Raw genomic sequence first — 17,235 nt, forward strand, 5'->3', positions numbered from 1 at the left:
TCTGGTTTTGTTAGGATCTTGGCAGAGCAGATGACTCTGGCATCCTGATTGGCAATGGTGACCCGTATGGACAACCAAGACTTGGACGACAGCACGGTGGCAAATGAATCCTGTGAAACTGGCATCATTCAGAAGAAAGTGATTGATCTTGGTGCTTTTGTGTTAATGCCACTTTAGGTCAACATTGAAGAAAGTGGCAACAGACTTAGTTAACTGGGTATGTTTGAATCTTCGTTGTTAGAATGGTCAATCAGCTTCCTTCAGTTTTGATTGTAATACATTGTCTGGTTGGAGGGTTTTTTTTAAGATTTGATTGTATAATCATCTAAGAATGACAGTCCACGAGTATAGAGACTCACCGGGACCGCACTCCCTTTTAACCTTGGAGGCAAGAGGTGACTGCACCACCACTTGAAGGAAACCAGCCGAATCGTGACTGTAGTCACGGGGTGGATTGTGTGGCAGGTGCACCTGATACCGAAAAGCCGGTCAAGGAAGAACTCGCTAAGACTCAGAATCAGAGTATTAGAAAGCAGGCATTCTTTATTGCAGCACTGGTGGCACGGGGGATCGCTCCTCCACAAGCGTGCACACCTTGGAACAAAAAGCAGCTCCTTTCTATGGTGCAAAGCGTTTACATATGCATTATAATTCGAGAATAGGGAGAGATATTACAATCAGTTTTGAGAAATCATTAACATAAATCCCGCCCCAAGTCCCTCTCTGTTGTGCCTGCGCAGTGGCTCCTGGTGGTCTTGGGCGGGGGTCTTCAGGATGAGGATTGGAGATTCCTCCTCTTCCTCTCATGACTTTTCACCCAGTTAGGTCTTTTCAGCATTTCCATAGTCATGACAACTCAGCATTCGTTGAGTCCCAATTCCTTATCTTGGGACTCAAGAGTTGCAGCTCCTTCCTTATCTCGAGAGCCCCTCCTGCTGAGAGCCCACCCTTTTATTGCATTATCCTGCCTGTCCAGCATCTCTCTTAGGTGTCCTGCATCCATTTTGTTAAGGTTCCTCACTTCACACCGCCCAATGAGAATAGGGCTTCTTGGCTGCTGAAGTGTAGCAGCTCCTGACTGCCTTTGCTCTCGGGGCTTCACGGTAGTTGGGGCCTTTGTCCAATGGGAGCCACTGTTGACTACAGGTCAGATTCGGCATGGGTATAAATGGAGTCCTCTGGGGAACCATTTTGAGTTCGTCCCCTGGAGCAGCAGCTGCAAGCGAGGAGTCTCCCCTTGGGTCAGGACGTTGCCCAAGGAAACTCCTCGAGGGGCCTTGGGTTGGGATGCTGCCCTGAGCAGGTCCACGAGGTTGAGAGCCCTCACTTGTCAGGTGAGTGGCAGAGCGTTTTGGTTTGTCGTTAAACCCTAGGACGTTGTTCTGTTCTCACCTCACAGACATTCAAACCTGTAATGTATGGAGAGCTAGTTAATTCTGTTAATTGTGTTAATAATGAATTTTTAATTTTTGGTTGTTTATATGAGCGCCTCCGTAACAAGTTCTAACTGTGAGCTCCAAACAAAGCAACTATGCATCAATAAACCAACAGGCAAGTGCAATGTGCTCAGAGATCCTTTTAATAGACTTAGAATTTATATTCAGACTTCAGTGAACATGTTTTCACACCTGAACCGTGGACGGGAAACCACTGACGTACAACACGAACAAAGTAATTTCCAGAGCCTTTTATTCAAATCAGATAATTTTTGGTTAAAACGTCACGGTACTCCTGTATTGCCCTGCTAAGGGGATCCTGGTCAACGTGGAAATGTTTTGAAGATCCACCAGTGGGTACCATGGGAGAAGCTCCGGCAGATCCAGTTTCAAGTCCAGCAGTGGCTGGGGAGAAAAGACACAAGATTCCTGGTGTTACTTTTACAGTAGACAGGCCCAGATAAGTCCCTGTTAAAAACATTACGGGTGGCTGGAGAGGCAACAGTCCAGAAAGAGATTGAAAAACTTCCAAGGGAACAGAACAGTGAAGGGGCTAGGCACAAAGGAAGAAGCACATTTTTTCCACATTTGCTTATCAGGCAACAGTATTTCTAAAGCTAGTGAAAGACATTCCAGAGGCTACCCATTGAACATCTTCATGGAACCCACAAATGACTCCTGCCTACGCCAGTGCTAAATTTAGCCCTCCGCAGAACTCTTCAACCTCAGGGGTCTGTTTTCCTTAAGCTTCAAACCAGTGATGTGCTGGAACACCACTCCTAAAAACCAGCTTCTGCGTTTGCTGTGAAAACTTTGAGGGAATCTGCCTGTGAAGAGGCAAACCCACTTTGCACTGCGGTCAGGGCGGGACAAGTCTCCCAGCCTGGCACCTTCTCTCACCCTGGCATAACCCTTTTACCTCCATAAAAATACGTATTGAATGGAAGGAAACCCACCTTTGCCATCTTTCTCCAGCCACCCTTTTCCAGACAAGGTCCCCAAACCAACCAGACTCTACGACTCCTCGCAGATGCGCACTTATGTTCAAAACGCGCGTGGGGGCAGGGCAGTGGCCTTGTGTCCCTTTGGACACGTGGAAAGAGCTATGAAGCTACAGCTGAACGCCCTGTACGGTTAAAAGCATAAGGGAACAGAAGGAAATGCTCCCAGGGGCTACCTGCTTTGAAATAGCACCAGTCACTGGCAAAGCAGTGACTGTGGATGAACGATGATGGTGAAACAGGTGGAATTCCTCTTTGGACACCTGGCCTCATATTCTAGAAGATGCTTTAAGCTATGCATTACAAGCATTCAACTCATCTTATGTTTGCCGAAACACTACTGAATGCTCTTTTCCTAAAGAAGGGATATCTTTAGTCACCCACTCGATTCTTGCTTATTCAAAGACGACTGCAACATATCAGATACAAATACAAGCAATGAATATGAGACACAGCAAAAGGAAGAACCAACAATAGAGGAGGTGTGTGGTATGGTCTAGTGTGGAATGCAGTTGATGTAGGTGGGAGGAGAAGCAATGGCTGAGGTCTATAAAAATCTTGTCCACAATGTTTTGGTAAGCAGGAAGTTTTTGCTTCTGAGTCTAAACTGGAGAGCTAGCAGAAAAAACCCTGCGCTTAGCACAGGAACTTGACGGCTTTCGAGTCGATGTTTTCGAACTAGGAACAGTCATCTTTTTCCTTAATAATGCTCCTAACATAATGACACATTACCCTCTTCAAGTTCTTTTGTGATTTTTTCATCCAGTTCCCGCCGTATCTAGAATTATAGAGAAAATACACAGTTAATATTTCAACAGTTACATTTTTGTAAAATTAAAAGCCTAAAACATTCTTAAAACCCACACAGAGCATGTGACAAAATCTAAAGGCACCATCCCAAATAGAGACATCTTGGTTTGGGGTTTTAGTTTTGACGAAGAGAAACTCCTGGTCAGCCAGGCTGTAACATTCTTATGGCTGATCAGCATTAGCTGTAGCCCAAAACACTCTGTAACTCACCAGCTGGATTATAACTGGGCATTTAAAACTACACAGGAAGAAGGCACAGTGGAGTTATTACAGTGAAGGTATGGCTAAAGTCCCTCGCCAAATACATGAGCAGAATGTCAGCTACGTGCTGCGACACACAAATGTCATTCATAGGGACAAATCCACCTGAGACTGGCTTCTGCAGCGTCACAAGAGAAGAGGTGCAGAAGTAGCTACTGCAGGACTGACATACGCCACTGTATAGAAAAAAGCCTGCGCCAGTATTTTCCCCTCCACCTTAAGATGGAAAATTGAAAGAACTCCTACAGATCACGCCAAGACTTTTCTTTCTTGTCATTGCAAATACCCTGACACGTGTATATAAAAATACAAAATCACACGCAGTATTTTCTTGCAAACTTTGGACTACGAAAAGATAGCAACAGCTACACAGCAAGTGCTGTGGGTTTTGTTACGTAACAGAAATCAGCTTAGATTACTACAAAGTCCAAGCACTATATGCTGCTGTTCACATTTGATGATACTTGTGACTCCTACGTTTTTTTCCATCAAGTCTGTGACCCACAGAAGTGAATTTCAAAAGAGATGCTTTACATCTTCCAGGCCTGTGATGGCCACGAAGATGCTGAAGGGCTTGGAGCCCGTGAGCTGTGTGGAAAGGCTGAGAGAGCTGCGACTGTTTCTTTACTGGAGTAGAGAATAGAGTCGAGTCTCCCAGCCTGGCACCTTCTCTCACCTTGGTAAAATCCATGAAAAAGGGTGAATTATCCTCTGCTTCTCTGTCAACAACAAACTAAAAGTCTCTGTCGGTTGTAAACAAGACCAGAGAGGACTTGAGGGGACTAAGTCCTACTGACAAAACTGCACTAGGCAGGAGAAATGCAGGTATATAAAAATGCCCCCAAACTACAAACAAAACCCCAGCTGACATCCGTAATTGGAGACCGGGGCAATGTCAAACCTAATTGTTCTTCAACTTCCTTGAGAGCCTGCTCAAGGCTGAGGGGTATTTTTTGGTTCTGTTTTTTCAGATCTTCAAAGTGAGGCCTCAAAAACCAGCACCGAAACCTAAAAGCATTCCCCAGCACAGCGATCCGTCACAAAATGCGAGACATATGAGGGACTTAGAAGTGAACAAATCCTTCTCACATTTTGTTCAACCAGCAGAATACATGAGGGATAGAACACTGACTTGAATAGAGAAGCTCCTCCAAGCCTCAGGCCTATGCTAGGTGGGAAGCAGATCACAACTACTGACATCTGGTTTCCAAATCTCATGGTATAACGTTACAATGTTCACCATTCGGTGAGGGATGGGCTATCACACCAACTGCTAATTACAGGGCATAATTTGACCAGAGGTAATGCAGAGGTTGCAGCACTGCTGGGCAATTGAAAGCTGTGAAGAGTTCCTGAGGAGCAGTTAACCTTAGCTTTTCACGTAATAACACACAAGCGGGAACTCAAAAACAAATCCCCTACACATAGTGTATGTCCCTCAGTGAAGTATAAAGTGAGAAGTTAATGCGATCCCGTTCACATCATGCTATTTTTGAAGCATCCCTGTGTTGGTACGAATGTACTAAAACAAGTTGCAGTGAAGAAACTGCTAAAATGAGGAACAGTGAAGAAGGAAAAGGTGTCTCAAACAAAGATGCCTGATGGAGCTTTGCATTCATCATAAAGTTAGCCCTTTTAAATAGGCCAGACGTACTGTACGTTAAAATTTAATGAAGACCTTAACTGGGAACGGTGTTCTTTTGTAGGGAAGAGTTTCTCTTGTAGAAGAACGCAATTACACAGTTCATTACTTAGATGTCAGCATTTTTTGGTCTTTTTGTCATGGAACCCTGGAAATTTGTTCAACCCCGATGACCAGCAGTCTTCACCTGTACCTCAGCTAGTTGTGTACTGGTTTGATGATTAGCAATTGCTTTGACATGTTAGACCATATGGTTTGGAGCGATGTATGGATTCTAACTTTAGGCTAAAAAAGGCACAAAGTTCCATGGATACCCTTTAGCAGCAGTTGAGAAGGGGATTTCAAAACACTTACCTTAGCCACAAAGTCTTCAACCCTTTTACTTGATGATAAAGGGTTCCCAGCTGGGCTTAGGCAGCTTCCTCCTAGGCTCAGACTTCTGTTCAGTGCCAAACTGTTGCCAAGCTGTCCCAGTTCAGTTGAATACAGAACTGGACTTGCAGCCAGGCCTCCACTGACAGTGCTGTTGGTGATTAAAGATTTGCTTCTGTGGCGCTCCTGCAGGAGCTTAGCGTTGGATTCTGCTAGTCTCTCATTAGCTCTGAAACGTTCAGAAGCATACAGAGAATTACCTTTGGTAGTAGCACTTTCGCAAAGCTATCCTGAAGGTCTTTTACCTGATTTCTGAAAGTGGAAGGGATTAAGGGCACCCAAAATGAGAACATAATTAGGTCTGAGTTTTTTTTGGAGAGCCTGTTTCTAAGAAGTCACCCTACCTGCAAGGAGCAGCAGGCGTTAGCAACGCTTAGGACTGCTCAGCATTAGGGCTCCAAAGCAATCTGTGAGTGCCATGTGTTTACCTAGCCTCTTCTGAAAGGTACGTCACCTGCGTAAGAACTCTGGGCTACCCTCCCTTTCCCAAGGAAAGTGCAAACTTCAGGCACACCGCTAAAATGGAAGCCAACAAAGATGGTTTTTTTTTTGGCTTCACAGAATCGAGTTGTGTTCTCTGAAGGGCCTACCCTTATTCAAGCAGCAAAGGACATGAAATTTATCTTTTCTGCCATACGCAGAATAAGAGGAGGAGATTATTAGAGACGGGCAAAAAGGCTGCCTGTTAAAACACCATCAAGTTTAAAAATACCCTATGAATGGCATGATTAGTGGTGCTGCTGCGGCTGCTGGAACACTAAAGAGAAAGGAAGACAGTTCTAAGGAAGCGGAAGGGTCTTAAGGTCCTTTCCTCACAAATATGCCATTTTATGCTTACATACATAATGCTGACCAGATGCAGAAGAGGGATTTTAGGAGGAAAATGCATGAGGAAAAAGTAGTATCTTATTACCAGTCCAAAAAAGCATGGACTTACCTTTCCAGTTTATCTTCTAGGCGTCTTCTAATTTTTACTTCCTCCAGATACAGCTCTTTGTACCTTTCCGCTTCTGCCTGTGTGGATTCTTTCTGAAAAACACTTTCTTGTTGGGTGTTTTTTATCCTGTCCAATTCACATTCGAGATCTCGAATTCTTTGCTTTAGCTCGTTTCTCAGAGAAGCATGATGACTGGCTCTGATTTGTTCCTGTCTGTCCTGGGAGGCTGCCTGTGCCTGAAGCAGATAATGCACTTTCAACCACGGCAGAGAAAAAGAGAACTCTCGGGGCGGTCACTTGCACATACCCAATATCAAGGGCCCGGCTTTACTCAGCGAGGCAACTGTGCCTCCTCACCACCATCAGCAATCAAGGCCGAACCCTGGAAGTACTGTGTTAAATAAGTCTCTTCATGCAGAAGGAACCCCGCTCTTAGCCCTCTTAGTCATCAGAGCTACCAATGAAAGAACACTGTGTCTGTGGGACAGGGCATATAGAAAAGGATTCCTCAAAGAAATTATGAGGATCCCTCACCTCCAGCCACCCTCCACCTCCCCCGCCGCAGCCTGAGTGACTTTGTCCTGAGCGCTTTCCCCCGTACCATGACAAAGCAGGACTGTATGTCTGGCCATGACAAACATGAAGTTGCAGCACCCATGCAAGGGTGAACAGCGAGAACAAGACCAGCGGGCAGCGATACCTCTCAAGAGCTGCAAAAGGAAATCTACCTCGGGCACGCTTTTGATTCGGGCACCTGCAGGCACATTACACACCCAGGGGAAAGCGCTCCTGCCCAACCACATTCGCTTCTCCCGCTGCCCTTCAGGAAAGTCAGAGGCACAGCACTAACACACAGAATCAGGCACCAAAACCAAAATATGAGAAAATGACGACGATAACAAAAGGATATGACAGACACTACAGACACAAATGAGAAAATCACTTACCTGCAAAATCAGATTGACTTCTTGCAGTTTTTGTCTTAGTTCTTGGCCAGCTCGTTCTTCTATCTCTTTTTTATATTGTTCTATTTGGCTATGATCCACCATGTTAGTCTCCAAATGGTGTTTCAGATTAGCCAGCTCTTCTTTCAGCTGGCATTTGCTCTTCTCCAGTTTTTCATGGTTCCCACGCATAGTGGACAACTCTTCTCGCAAAACCTGATTTTGTGCTTCCAGCTCCATGCATTTTTTAGACTCGATCTCCAGCTGCAGGGAAAGTTCACCAACCTGCAGACAGGAAAAAAAAAAATATTAAAAGGCACTCAGAGCATCTAAAATGAGTCAATTCTGTGAAAATCCTTCAAGGGGCTGGCCATGGAGACCGTATTTGTCATCTGCTAACTCAGTATTAAAACCAAAGTGAAACCAGGCTCTTCTTTTAAAACAAGAACAGCTTGGACATCTTTTCTGATAGGATTCCTCAGGATTCCAGCCTTGCTCAGTTCTTCCGCAGTAGGTCACAGGCCAAGAGGTACCAAACTAGCAGCATTTCACCCATGGAGCTCGGCTGAAAAGCACTAGGGCTATTCCTCGGTGAGCTGCTCTTATGGTCACGGGAAATCAAACATGCCCATACCCAGCCACCTTCTGGTTTCATCCAAAACCACGTGTATCATGCTTGACGGGATTTTGTACACGCTGTCAACACAGTCAAAGCTTCATTACAGAACTGTAAGAAACAGATACTCTTACATTGTAAAGATTACGTTGAAGGATTTGTAAATAGTGGTGCAGAACACAGCGTTTACAGCAGTGGTGGAGGAAGACCACTTTTTCTCTAGATCACAGATTTCTCTAGATCAAAGCTGCAGTTTATTTTCAAAAATTTGCAGGGAGTATCAGACTTTTATGAAGCCCCAGTGGGCACTACAGCTCTGTCCTCCTCTTCCCCCTCCAGAAAGACACCTTTTCTATACCTGTGGAACATAAACCACCATGTCCCGTCTTTTATTAAAAGAAAAGGGAGGAACCTAGCATAATAAGCACTTGAAAAACTCTCTAACAGCAAGCAGAAACTTTAGACTGATTTAGAACCACCTAAATGTAACGCGCTTCCCCATCATTCAGAATAACTCTTCCAACAGAAACAAAAAAACGCTACTAACTTCTGGACCGAAGATGAGCCACTGCAAAGGCATCTGACTCATTCTACAGTACCTTCTCAATACGAACCTAGCTCTGAACCATGGCTGCTCTGGCAGCAAAGCTGAGTAACAAGCAGAGAAGTAGTTAAAGGTTACCGAACAGCCAGAGCAACCTCAAAAGCACTGCTGGGAACTCTCCTTCTGGGTCCCCGTGACAAGGTCAAGATGGGCTGAGACAGATACCAGTCCACAATAAGTTACAGCAGTTTTTCTGCGTCACCTCACTGCATCGTGCCCTGGGAAGCAACGACACCATTTAGAAAAGCAAAACCTGCACTGCCTCCTGCTCATCTCACGCCCAAGGTGGGGCTCAAGGGGTGATCTTGGGCAAAAGCCAACTTTGTACAGTTGTTCCGAGTTACGGCGGTGTTCCGTCCCTCTCTTCCCGAGCAGGAATTCATCTGTCGGCCCTAGAAGATGCTGCCACTGCCTCAGGCTGCAGCCAGGCCCGTGCCAGGCCACGTTGCTCTCAGCCCTGGCCCTCACCGCATGGCCATGATGTCCTGGTTCGACAGCAGACCTGCGCATCCCTATGGACTGGCCTGGTGATCTGCACTCTTGGCTGACCCCGCTCACCGTCACCGGACCTGTTCTGCTCTTCTTGGAGAGGGCCTGTGGGACTGCTCCCTGGCCCGTGACGTCACGCACCCCGCCAGCCTTGCTGCGACTCTCGGCTCTCTCTTCCTCTACAGGACAGCTTGCCCTTGATGTGCGCTGCACAGATACTGCTTTGCACATAATGTTTTCATCTTTGCCCGTAAGGATATGCCCACCAGGATGAGTTATAGTCATCTACTACGGTGACAGTAGAAGGAGCATCCAGAAAGGTCAGTCAGTTCCAAAATACAGCCAAGAAAATAAATCAGCAACAGGAAAAGAAGTATAAGGAAAGAGTAACACAGGTTTCAAAAGAGAAAGCACCACCACCGCCAAACCTCAAACAAAGCCGTGCTCACCTTTGTTCTTAATCTACCAATTTCATTGACTGTTTCAGAATATCTGTTCATCATTTCTCCCTGCAAATGAAGCTGGGACTCTGCCTCTCTCTCCTCATACACCCTGAGTTTCTTCATAGCTCTGTTCAGAAGCATCTTCAACCTGCACAGCAAATGGGTCAAGAAAACAATGAAGGAACAACGGGCCTGTTTCACATGTTCTCAAGTAAACAGTGCAGACGTGCCTGCCTTCATCTTTAATGTGCTTGACACACCAGGAATTACTGAGAAAAACCAGCATTCCCACACCACAAGTCACTTGTAGGGTCCAAATGTCACCTGAAAAGGGGAATAAAAGGCTTCCTTCCCTCCCAGGAAAGCCACAGGGCAATCTGCATTTGCAGTTCTTTAGTCACTACTGAAAACTACAGGTGTGTACAGAAGCACCTTGCAAGAACTAATTCAGGGGGCTTGAATTTGCTCAGGGTTACGTGCCCCTAGTTTTACACTGAACTGCAATAAAGCTTGGCTTGGGCTCAGGGATGCCTCTTCACCACACTAATCAGCCATACCTCTTACAGTCCTTCTGCAGTTTAATGTTTCTTTTCATTTCTTGATCCAGACGCAGTTTGACTGGGCGTTTCAACTCTACCAGCTTCTTCACTCTCTTTCTTTCACTCTCACACTTTCAAAACAGAAAAGATAGGTGACACAGAGAGCATAGGAACAGTGTCTCCATGCAGTACGTGCATCTAGCGTTCTCCACAGAGAAGCTGAAGTACATCTTGACAAAAAGGTGGACCCGTTTCTCCTGGGTATTGGCTAGGTGCCTGGAGAGTTTTCTGGGCTCACCTGTTCCAAGAGCTCAGCCTTTTCCCTGGCAAGCTGAGCAACACGCTCCTCAAGGTGGGATCTGAACTTCAACTGCTCTTCCCACATGCTGTGCAAGTCCTTGGATGTCACAGCTTGCTTTTGCATCTGTGAAAGCAACAGTGGCAAAAGAAAAAGCTAAGGTGACCGGAAAGACAGCGCTGCGGTAGAAAGCAGTAACTGAAATGGAAACAGGCCTGAGCTCTCCTCTCCCCGTCCAAGACCTGCAGGTGAGGCTAATGTGGAGTGTAAATCACACCTCAGGAAACACAACCAAGAACAGCAGTTGAAGCTGGTGGAAAGAATGAACGCTCCAGAAGCAACAAGACGAGGTTGAACCTTTGGGAGATGACACGCACACACACAGCCACCCTACCGCTTTCTTCTAAAGGTCCTCTGAAGGTCATGAAGATACGTACTTGAGAAAAATTCCTCCAGTGCCCACCACAGAAGATACCCTCCCCTCTCGGCCTCTGTAACAGCTGTACATCTCCTCAGAGCAAGGCAATGTTTTCAAATCGGCAATACTATTTATGCTTCTACCCAAAGGGACAAAGACTTGCCTAACAGATGGATCTGAGCGGAACGGAACTTGCTGACTTTGTTCAAGTACAAAGAATGCAAGGTGACTAGATGTTTTTAGTGGCACTCTGTACAGATCTACAGAAAGTCATGAAAACCTCAGGACAAAGGCTTAGACAAAAAATCCTCACCTCGGGCTATACAACCTTCTCTAGTGTCCTTACAGAGGAGGTGTAACGCTGGGTCTTACAACAGAAGCTAACACGGTCTCAAGCGCAAGCTGTGACAAAGCTGCAAAGGTAACACGGATCTCCCAAGTCCGGTCTCCTCTCTCAGCTTTCAGCCACAGACCTCCCTCCTGCCCACAACATCCATCGTGTGCCATGGTTTAACTCCAGTAGACAGCTAAGCACCACACAGCCACTTGCTCACTCCTTCCCGGTGGGATGTGGGAGAGAAATTGTCAGCCAAATGGTGCTGATGAGCACGAGTATCTTGTACACCACCACACAGATACAAAACACAGCAGCAGGGAACAAGGAGATTTACAGTCTTTTCCCCTGAGGGTACCTTGCTCTAAAACCAGAAAGGTATTTGCCAGCTGAACTGTGCCTGCACAGCCCACCTGATCTTTTCATCAGTTACCTGCACACAAGAAATTCAAAGACTACAACAGTCATTCACGGCAGCCAGTGACATACCTGCTGCTGGTGGTCCTCTGCAGCTGCTTGTGTTGTCCGTAAGCCAGTTATCAAGTCTTCCAGGCGGTTATGAACCTACAGAAGCATTGAAAAAAGCAAGAAGATGCACTGTGACTTGCCAGATGGAAGTTTACACCTCATTACAAAAAATAAGTATTACACACGCTTCTTCACCTCTTCATTCCTGTAGTATTTACACCCAGCACCAATGATCAAAACAGCCTTAGTTTGATGCCACTGCAACATTGTCAGCAATCATCCCCTCTGCCATTTATTTCAGGGAGAGAGAGCACCATGCGGGATACAAAGCATCTCCCATGGAAACAGGAAGGAGCAGCTTTTCACAGTACACCTGAAAACCATGGCCTGTTAAGCAAAGGGGAAGGACCAGCGCTGTGACTGCCTTCCCTCTTCTCTTGTCGGTGTCAGTACATCAAAGTTCAACTTTCATATGGAGTTATTTTCAAAATCTCTTCAGCACTAATTAACAACTCCAGTCATAACAAGAACCCTAGTTCACTGGTTACCATACAAAAATAATTTGCTTCATACAGGCCACAGACGAACACCTCACCTGAGCCAAAATTAACCACTGCGCAGAGGCAGTGGCAATTCCAAGGCTCACACTCAGTGCTGCAAATGATACCACATACATTCCTGTTCACTGTTTCACCAAAGCAATCACACAGCAAGTGGCCAAAGGAAAAGCAATTCTGCACAGCAAAGGCTCTGTGGAGTTTTTGCTCCAGCCTGATGATGCCAGACCGGCCTCCAACATGAAGCGCTTGGCATCAATATCCCCTGTGGATTTTCCACAAGTTAACTCGATGAATACCTTTAATGACACACATTGCAACAAGCGTCTGAAGTAGCATCTGATGTCACGACGGGTCTAAAGCAGACAGTAGTTACAGCAGCGTATTAGTGTCAGATCCTTACCTTTTAGAGCATTAAGTGGGACCTGCTATAGGAGTGTGGGAAAACGCTCAAAGCCAGAAAGCCGGGGAACGGGCCAGGAAAGCAGCCTGCTTCAGGCTATGTTCAGGAGAACGCAGGAACCAAGCTCCCCGAGGCTCTCCCGGAAAACCTCATCTTAAAATTTCCCCACAGAAATAGGTAACTAGGCTGACAAAAAGGGAAGCTTGTGATCAGCTTACTGAGGCAGAGGCTTGCAGGTCTCTCTGAAGGGCTTCAATCCTAGTGCTCTCTTGCTGGACTGTGGCTTCCAACCTGGCATTTTCAATTTCTAGGCTTAAAAAGAAATACAGGTCTTAATGTGGAAATCTACCAGAGCAGCAGTTCTGAAAAATCAGCGTGAAATAACATAATCTAAGACAAAAGCATCCTTCAGAGTCGTGTATTAACACGCTGTGAGGCAACAAGGCTACCCTGTCGCTCTCACACAATCCCAGAAAGCGACAGACGCCTTGCTTCACTGCGCTACTCTCTTACCGTCGCACGTGCCCTTCCAGTTGTTTTATAGTTACCCTGCAGGTCTTTGACTGTTACCTGACTTATGAAAGTGGAAGGGATTAAGGGCATCCAAAATGAGAACATAATTTGGTCTGAGTATTTTTTGGAGAGCCTGTTTCTAAGAAGTCACCCTACCTGCAGGGAGCAGCAGGCGTTAGCAACGCTTAGGACTGCTCAGCATTAGGGCTCCAAAGCAATCTGTGAGTGCCATGTGTTTACCTAGCCTCTTCTGAAAGGTACGTCACCTGCGTAAGAACTCTGGGCTACCCTCCCTTTCCCAAGGAAAGTGCAAACTTCAGGCACACCGCTAAAATGGAAGCCAACAAAGATGGTTTTTTTTTTGGCTTCACAGAATCGAGTTGTGTTCTCTGAAGGGCCTACCCTTATTCAAGCAGCAAAGGACATGAAATTTATCTTTTCTGCCATACGCAGAACAAGAGGAGGAGATTATTAGAGACGGGCAAAAAGGCTGCCTGTTAAAACACCATCAAGTTTAAAAATACCCTATGAATGGCATGATTAGTGGTGCTGCTGCGGCTGCTGGAACACTAAAGAGAAAGGAAGACAGTTCTAAGGAAGCGGAAGGGTCTTAAGGCCCTTTCCTCACAAATATGCCATTTTATGCTTACATACATAATGCTGACCAGATGCAGAAGAGGGATTTTAGGAGGAAAATGCATGAGGAAAAAGTAGTATCTTATTACCAGTCCAAAAAAGCATGGACTTACCTTTCCAGTTTATCTTCTAGGCGTCTTCTAATTTTTACTTCCTCCAGATGCAGCTCTTTGTACCTTTCCGCTTCTGCCTGTGTGGATTCTTTCTGAAAAATACTGTCTTGTTGGGTGTTTTGTATCCTGTCCAATTCACATTCGAGATCTCGAATTCTTTGGTTTAGCTCATTTGTCAGGGAGGCATGATGACTGGCTCTGATTTGTTCCTGTCTGTCCTGGGAGGCTGCCTGTGCCTGAAGCAGATAATGCACTTTCAACCACGGCAGAGAAAAAGAGAACTCTCGGGGCGGTCACTTGCACATACCCAATATCAAGGGCCCGGCTTTACTCAGCGAGGCAACTGTGCCTCCTCACCACCATCAGCAATCAAGGCCGAACCCTGGAAGTACTGTGTTAAATAAGTCTCTTCATGCAGAAGGAACCCCGCTCTTAGCCCTCTTAGTCATCAGAGCTACCAATGAAAGAACACTGTGTCTGTGGGACAGGGCATATAGAAAAGGATTCCTCAAAGAAATTATGAGGATCCCTCACCTCCAGCCACCCTCCACCTCCCCCGCCGCAGCCTGAGTGACTTTGTCCTGAGCGCTTTCCCCCGTACCATGACAAAGCAGGACTGTATGTCTGGCCATGACAAACATGAAGTTGCAGCACCCATGCAAGGGTGAACAGCGAGAACAAGACCAGCGGGCAGCGATACCTCTCAAGAGCTGCAAAAGGAAATCTACCTCGGGCACGCTTTTGATTCGGGCACCTGCAGGCACATTACACACCCAGGGGAAAGCGCTCCTGCCCAACCACATTCGCTTCTCCCGCTGCCCTTCAGGAAAGTCAGAGGCACAGCACTAACACACAGAATCAGGCACCAAAACCAAAATATGAGAAAATGACGACGATAACAAAAGGATATGACAGACACTACAGACACAAATGAGAAAATCACTTACCTGCAAAATCAGATTGACTTCTTGCAGTTTTTGTCTTAGTTCTTGGCCAGCTCGTTCTTCTATCTCTTTTTTATATTGTTCTATTTGGCTATGATCCACCATGTTAGTCTCCAAATGGTGTTTCAGATTAGCCAGCTCTTCTTTCAGCTGGCATTTGCTCTTCTCCAGTTTTTCATGGTTCCCACGCATAGTGGACAACTCTTCTCGCAAAACCTGATTTTGTGCTTCCAGCTCCATGCATTTTTTAGACTCGATCTCCAGCTGCAGGGAAAGTTCACCAACCTGCAGACAGAAAAATAAAAATATTAAAAGGCACTCAGAGGCATCTAAAATTAGTCAATTCTGTGAAAATCCTTCAAGGGGCTGGCCATGGAGACCGTATTTGTCATCTGCTGACTCAGTATTAAAACCAAAGTGAAACCAGGCTCTTCTTTTAAAACAAGAACAGCTTGGACATCTTTTCTGATAGGATTCCTCAGGATTCCAGCCTTGCTCAGTTCTTCCGCAGTAGGTCACAGGCCAAGAGGTACCAAACTAGCAGCATTTCACCCATGGAGCTCGGCTGAAAAGCACTAGGGCTATTCCTCGGTGAGCTGCTCTTATGGTCACGGGAAATCAAACATGCCCATACCCAGCCACCTTCTGGTTTCATCCAAAACCACGTGTATCATGCTTGACGGGATTTTGTACACGCTGTCAACACAGTCAAAGCTTCATTACAGAACTGTAAGAAACAGATACTCTTACATTGTAAAGATTACGTTGAAGGATTTGTAAATAGTGGTGCAGAACACAGCGTTTACAGCAGTGGTGGAGGAAGACCACCTTTTTCTCTAGATCACAGATTTCTCTAGATCAAAGCTGCAGTTTATTTTCAAAAATTTGCAGGGAGTATCAGACTTTTATGAAGCCCCAGTGGGCACTACAGCTCTGTCCTCCTCTTCCCCCTCCAGAAAGACACCTTTTCTATACCTGTGGAACATAAACCACCATGTCCCGTCTTTTATTAAAAGAAAAGGGAGGAACCTAGCATAATAAGCACTTGAAAAACTCTCTAACAGCAAGCAGAAACTTTAGACTGATTTAGAACCACCTAAATGTAACGCGCTTCCCCATCATTCAGAATAACTCTTCCAACAGAAACAAAAAAACGCTACTAACTTCTGGACCGAAGATGAGCCACTGCAAAGGCATCTGACTCATTCTACAGTACCTTCTCAATACGAACCTAGCTCTGAACCATGGCTGCTCTGGCAGCAAAGCTGAGTAACAAGCAGAGAAGTAGTTAAAAGGTTACGTGCTACCGAACAGCCAGAGCAACCTCAAAAGCACTGCTGGGAACTCTCCTTCTGGGTCCCCGTGACAAGGTCAAGATGGGCTGAGACAGATACCAGTCCACAATAAGTTACAGCAGTTTTTCTGCGTCACCTCACTGCATCGTGCCCTGGGAAGCAACGACACCATTTAGAAAAGCAAAACCTGCACTGCCTCCTGCTCATCTCACGCCCAAGGTGGGGCTCAAGGGGTGATCTTGGGCAAAAGCCAACTTTGTACAGTTGTTCCGAGTTACGGCGGTGTTCCGTCCCTCTCTTCCCGAGCAGGAATTCATCTGTCGGCCCTAGAAGATGCTGCCACTGCCTCAGGCTGCAGCCAGGCCCGTGCCAGGCCACGTTGCTCTCAGCCCTGGCCCTCACCGCATGGCCACGATGTCCTGGTTCGACAGCAGACCTGCGCATCCCTATGGACTGGCCTGGTGATCTGCACTCTTGGCTGACGCCGCTCACCGTCACCGGACCTGTTCTGCTCTTCTTGGAGAGGGCCTGTGGGACTGCTCCCTGGCCCGTGATGTCACGCACCCCGCCAGCCTTGCTGCGACTCTCGGCTCTCTCTTCCTCTACAGGACAGCTTGCCCTTGATGTGCGCTGCACAGATACTGCTTTGCACATAATGTTTTCATCTTTGCCCGTAAGGATATGCCCACCAGGATGAGTTATAGTCATCTGCTACGGTGACAGTAGAAGGAGCATCCAGAAAGGTCAGTCAGTTCCAAAATACAGCCAAGAAAATAAATCAGCAACAGGAAAAGAAGTATAGAATAACAGGTTTCAAAAGAGAAAGCACCACCACCGCCAAACCTCAAACAAAGCCGTGCTCACCTTTGTTCTTAATCTACCAATTTCATTGACCGTTTCAGAATCGCCGTTCTTCATTTCTCCCTGCAAATGAAGCTGGGACTCTGCCTCTCTCTCCTCATACACCCTGAGTTTCTTCATAGCTCTGTCCAGAAGCGTCTTCAACCTGCACAGCAAATGGGTCAAGAAAACAATGAAGCAAAGGAATAATGGGCCTGTTTCACATGTTCTCAAGTAAACAGTGCAGACGTGCCTGCCTTCA

General features: G+C 46.2%; 1 long non-coding RNA gene across 2 annotated transcripts; it reads right to left on the bottom strand.

Annotated features, from left to right (window-relative positions):
• Positions 1 to 528: 528 nt before the first annotated feature.
• Positions 529 to 4,127, bottom strand: LOC141958696 (uncharacterized). Of its 2 annotated transcripts, XR_012633313.1 has the most exons (3): positions 3,170 to 3,270; positions 1,629 to 1,841; positions 529 to 1,409 (listed from the first exon to the last, which is right to left on the bottom strand). It is a non-coding gene; the product is annotated as an uncharacterized LOC141958696 (long non-coding RNA). The 2 variants fall into 2 exon arrangements; XR_012633312.1 differs by lacking the exon at positions 529 to 1,409 and having other exon boundaries at positions 1,564 to 1,841; positions 3,170 to 4,127.
• Between the last annotated feature and the right edge of the window lie 13,108 nt (positions 4,128 to 17,235).

This window comes from Athene noctua, chromosome 3, assembly GCF_965140245.1.
Source record: "Athene noctua chromosome 3, bAthNoc1.hap1.1, whole genome shotgun sequence".
Taxonomy (NCBI): Eukaryota; Metazoa; Chordata; class Aves; order Strigiformes; family Strigidae; genus Athene; species Athene noctua.